This window comes from Chrysochloris asiatica, unplaced genomic scaffold (assembly GCF_000296735.1).
Source record: "Chrysochloris asiatica unplaced genomic scaffold, ChrAsi1.0 scaffold00130, whole genome shotgun sequence".
NCBI lineage: Eukaryota > Metazoa > Chordata > Mammalia > Afrosoricida > Chrysochloridae > Chrysochloris > Chrysochloris asiatica.
Window position 1 is genome coordinate 7,338,289 of NW_006408648.1, and position 5,270 is coordinate 7,343,558.

The window sequence follows — 5,270 nt, forward strand, 5'->3', positions numbered from 1 at the left end:
TTTTTTAAAAAGCTAAAGTGGATAGAGAGAAATACTTTTAACTGATGGTATATGGAGGGGATTATAATCAATGTAATGAAACAAGTTATATGGAAAAAAAAAAAAAAAGTGAAGGCCACGATGAGTGCAGGGCTGAAGACTCCCAAGAAAAAGATTTTTGGCAGCGATGCTAAGAGTGTCCGGTTACTGTGCTCCCGGGCTCACCTATCCAGGTGGCCAGTGGGCCTCCCAGCAAGCAATATCACACACAGAGGAGACCAAGTTCCTTTGCTAGTAACACTACTTAGCAGGGAAGTTCACAAGTTTCCTTCATCCTCGCCAGAAATGTTGCCAAACCGAAATGAGGGCTTGCCACCTGTCACTGTAGTCAATCATGGAAATGGGAAGAGATCTGATCCAAGCTTTATTAACAGAAAGCCAGCAGTCTGGAGGACAGAAAGAATCCTTTCTCAAGACCATCTTGTCCCTTATGAAGAACAGGCACAATATTTAGGGTAAGTTACATTTGGATGTACACTTAATCTATCTTAACATCAAGATATCATTCTTTGGGGGGGAAAAACAATAAAGCAATAAACTTCCTCAAACATTTTACCTTTAGGGTCTCAGTTGCTTAATTCCTGAGCTAACTATCTGGGTGGGTTTAAGCACTATTACCTTGTCCTGTTCTTCTTCTAGGACCATAAGGTCATCTTAGCTAATTTATAAACTTCCTCATTTGCAGGTACTCATTGGAGACCTAATGACTAAGCCATTGTGTTTAGGTCGGTAGCTCCATTTGAACTGCAGGCCAACATTTAACTATTATGCCTCTGTGCACTTGTTGACTGCAATTCCTTCATCAAGAATAACCAAATCGGCTGGTTCACCCCTGCCTCCCCAGGTGGCTAACCTTCACATATCAGAGACTTTAAACTGAAATTGGTCTATAATAAATCATTAACCCCTGCCTTTCCTTTGTTTCTCTGTGTATAAAAACCTCTAAGTCAATAGATTCAATGGAGGAACACTGTGTTGACAGCATCCTCGACTCTGTTTTCCCAATTCATGAATTGTGGGGGTTTTGTTTCTCAATAGAGCTTTTTGCCTTCACTTTAAGCTTTTGCTCTATGATAATACTATGTTCTAATTTCATCTGGTGTATTATTCCACCCAGGCTAGAATGCAAACTCCATGAGGGGAGGGTCTTTATCTATTTTGTACACAATGCTGTTACGTCTGTACCATCAACAGTGCCTGGTTACTCAGATCTCTGTCAAATGAAAAATAAAATCACTGTTAAAATTCAAAATTACAGATATTCATTTTAACTCTGCTTTAAATTTAACAGGAGACAAAAGATACTGAAGTAGAATAAAGGTATTACTGAACTTCAGCTGATGGTTCCCAAAAAGATCCTTTTAAAGTTTTAAAGTGTCACAAGTTTAAGTGTCAATAAAAAGTTGGAACTTCAAATCAATCCAGAAGTGTCTCAGAAGAAAAGCCTTGGCAATCTACTTCTGAAGAATCACCCCTTGAGAACCCCAAGGAGAACGTATTTTGTCTGACACACATAGGGTTGCAATGACAGCAACTGATTTCTAAAGTTTAAAAAATATGTATATGAAGATCATCAAGGTTAGAGACATCAGTGGGTTTTGTTTTGTTTTTTTGGTTGCTTGTTTTTAACTGCTCATTTACTAGTAAGCATAAGTTTAAATTTCCAGATAGTAAAACTTAGTAACTGCTTCATAAACATCAGAATATCCCATTAATATTTAAAGAAATGAACAAAGCTTATTTTTCTTTTTACACATACCAAGAACAAAGTGAAAACTTCGTTATACATGCACCAAGAACAAAGTGAAAACTTCGTTATACACACACCAAGAACAAAGTGAAAACTTCGTTATACATGCACCAAGAACAAAGTGAAAACCTAGTTAGGATGATTCTTCAGACAAAACAAACAGGAAAAGACTGACTTGTATACACACACACATTCCGGTTGTCATCTACCAGAACACCTCTTAAGCAACCTAACATGGCAAACCCATGCATGTCACAACAAAACTGTGCTCCATAAGGTTGCAGTAGTTGATCTTTCAAAAGCAGACCACTAGACCTTTCTTCCAAAGCATCTCTGAGTGGACTGGAACGTTCAGTCTTTTGGTTAGCAACCGAGCCCATTAACTGTTGGCACCACCCAGGAACTCTGATGTGTGAACAAATATCCTCTCTGAAGGAAGAGTGCCTCCTATCAGGAAGAAATGATTGTTGTTGTTGTTAAATGCTGTTGAGTTGGTTCTGACTCATAGCGACCCTGTATAGGGTTTCAGAAGAACAGCTGGTGAGCTTGAACCACCAACCCTGTGATTCAAAGCCACACCAGGACTCCTAGAACACCTATATTTCCTTTGTGGTTCTTTTTTTTAAATTTTTTTTTGATATGTGGTATCTTTTTTTTATGATGTTTCCCTTTTTTTTTTTTTTTTATATGTGGTATCTCTTATTTTTGGTTTTGTTTTTTAACTGTTTTATATGTTGTTGTTGAGAATATACACAGCAGAAACAGGCACTAATTCATTTCTATATGTACAATTCAGTGCCGCTAATTGCATTCTCACTCTCCTTTCCTGAGTTGTATATTCCTCAACTGCATTGGACAAGCTACTGCAAAAGATCCTTTAAAGTGTTAAAAAGGGAAGATGTCACTTTAAAGACTAAGGTGAGCCTGTCTCAAGCCATGGTATTTTCAGTTGTCTTAAATGCATGTAAAAGTTGGACAATGAATAAGGAAGCTATAGAAGGAAGAGTAGATAGATTTGAATTATGCTGTAGACAAAGAGTATTAAATGTGCCACATACTTCCAGAATAATAAACAAATCTGTCTTGGAAGAAATACAATCAGAATGCTCCTTAGAAGCGAGATGGTGAGACTTCGTATCACATACTCAAAAGAGACCTGTCCTTGGAAAAGGACATCATGCTTGGCAAAATAGAGAGGCAGAGAAAAAGAGGACATCCTCAATAAAATGGGTTGGCACAGTGGCTGCAATAAGGGGCTCATATATAGGAATGATTGTAAAGATGGAGAGCCAGGCAGTGTTTTGTTCTGTTGTGTATAGGGTCGTTATGAGCTAGAACAGATAAGACAGCACCTCACAACAATTTTTATGACTTTTTAAAGGATCCACCAGAGACCTTCAATAGCTGGACAGCCTGGTAACGTATGGGCCTGGGAGGATCCAGTCAAGATGGAGGAGGAAAACACCCTCTTGCAGAGTTTAAGGAGAAGAAAAGGACTCTTGGTGCTATAGGCTAAGCACTGGACTGAAAGTTTGGTTTGAACCGCAAGGCAGCCATTCAAACATACCAGCCACTCTTCGGAAACCCTATACAGGGTTGCTATGAGTTGGAACAGACTTGACAGCACTTCACAATAACAACAATCCATCCGTCCTCTTCACAATAACAACAAAACATCCGTTCTGCTGTGCATAGGGTCGCTATGAGTCGGTTCCAACTCGATGGCACCTGACAACAACAACAACATCCATCCTCTTAGTGAGTAGAGGGAGTAGGGGCAAAGGAAGTAGGAGGCGGGAAGAAGAAAGAAAAGAGGGGAAGAAAAAAGAAGAAGTAGGAGAAGTTTAAAATGGCTAGAAGTATGGAAATGGAAACATATTTTTAAAACCCCAAGACTCCAGCACAGCCCCAGGTGGAGACTACACAGGACCATGGAGGGGGCAGGCTGGAGCAGCTTGCTCACAGAAGGGCTGGGAATGGGCAGGCAGCGGGAGATTGAGTCAGCCCTTCAAAAAACAGCTAAAAGGGCACTAAACCACAAAGGCTTTTTCTAGGAGCATGTATGTGCTTCTCGTCCCTGGGTTTGATGTTTCTTTTGGGTGGGAATGCTGGGCCCAAAGTCCCTGTGGAAAACATATTCCCCTGCTGACGGTGCCCTCTGCCCTGCAGACACCACCTCCAGGCCTGTGTGTTTAGGCAGCTGCACTGCATTTTTAGTAAAATGTTTAACTTGCAGGCTGTACCTACTGAACCAGAATGTCTAGCCAAGACCAGTTACATAATATCGCTCAAGCCTCCTGTGTACCAAGGACAACTGCAGTTCTACCCCAACACAGATACAGGCTGGGCCTCATCAGGTAGGAAAAAGGCTAAAGGAACTGTTTCCCATGTCCCCTACCCTCCTGCTTCCGGAAAGAGAAAGCTGAGTAGGACAGGACCAGTCTGATTTCTCCACCAGACTTATTCTGTTTTCAGCAATTCCTGAAGGACTGAGAATAGAACTAAAACAGGCCTTCATCCTAGATACATGGTTGGGATGGAGAAGGAAAGGGGAGGGGTATTATTGCTTATGCAGTATTGGGTTTTAGTTTACGGTGATGGAAAATCTCACTGATTAAGTGTAGAGTTGTAGAGTTGATTCATGTAATTGATACCATACTTGTACATCTGTAAAAAGTTGAATTGGCCAAAGTTGTGTAACAGATTTATTTACAACAAAAAAGAGAAACTACTGAGGCTGTTTATGTACAACCAAACAAATGGTGGCTTGATTTGGATGTTTAGGATCATATTTCATAGGGCATCCCAGTTAATTGTCATAGGATGTGTTTTTATGCTTTTTTTCTACCTCCTAGTTCATTGTATCAATTTCTGGTGTGGCACTGTAAGATCAGCACTGGACTGCGAACCACAAGGTCAGCAGTTCAAGCAGCTGCTCCTTGGAAACCCTATAAAGGATTGATATGAGTTCGAACCTACTTGATGGTACTTAACAACAATAACAACAACAACAGTTTGTTGTCTAGTTCCTGGATTCTTAAAAGCTTGCAAGTTGCCATCTAAAACACAACAACTGGTCTCTATTTGGCTGGAATAATAGAGAAGCAGGAGAACCAGGAGTAGGAGAAAAATATGGAATGTGTGGCTAAGTACCTCCATGAACAACGGCCTCCTGTGCCATCAGATCAAAAGAATTGTGCAGTGCCCGTCTACCACTACTGAATATTTTGATCAAAGATTATACAGAGGAATTATGATCAAAAGGAGAGAAATGCAGAACGGAACTTCAAATTCTCAAAGGCTTAGTCTTTCTGGAGCCTGGAACAATGAATAAACCTCTAAAACTATTGCCCTGAGAATACCTTTAATCAAAATTAAACTTAAGCTAAAAATATTCCCTGAAGTCTTCTTAAAACTAAACTGTGGTTGCGCTTAACTAATAAAGAATATCTGCCTTGACATTTTTAAGATTTATCTATAC

General features: G+C 40.0%; 1 pseudogene; it reads left to right on the top strand.

Annotated features, from left to right (window-relative positions):
• The first annotated feature begins 120 nt into the window (after positions 1 to 120).
• The window catches only part of LOC102837619, a 26,970-nt pseudogene continuing 21,820 nt past the window's right edge, over positions 121 to 5,270 (top strand).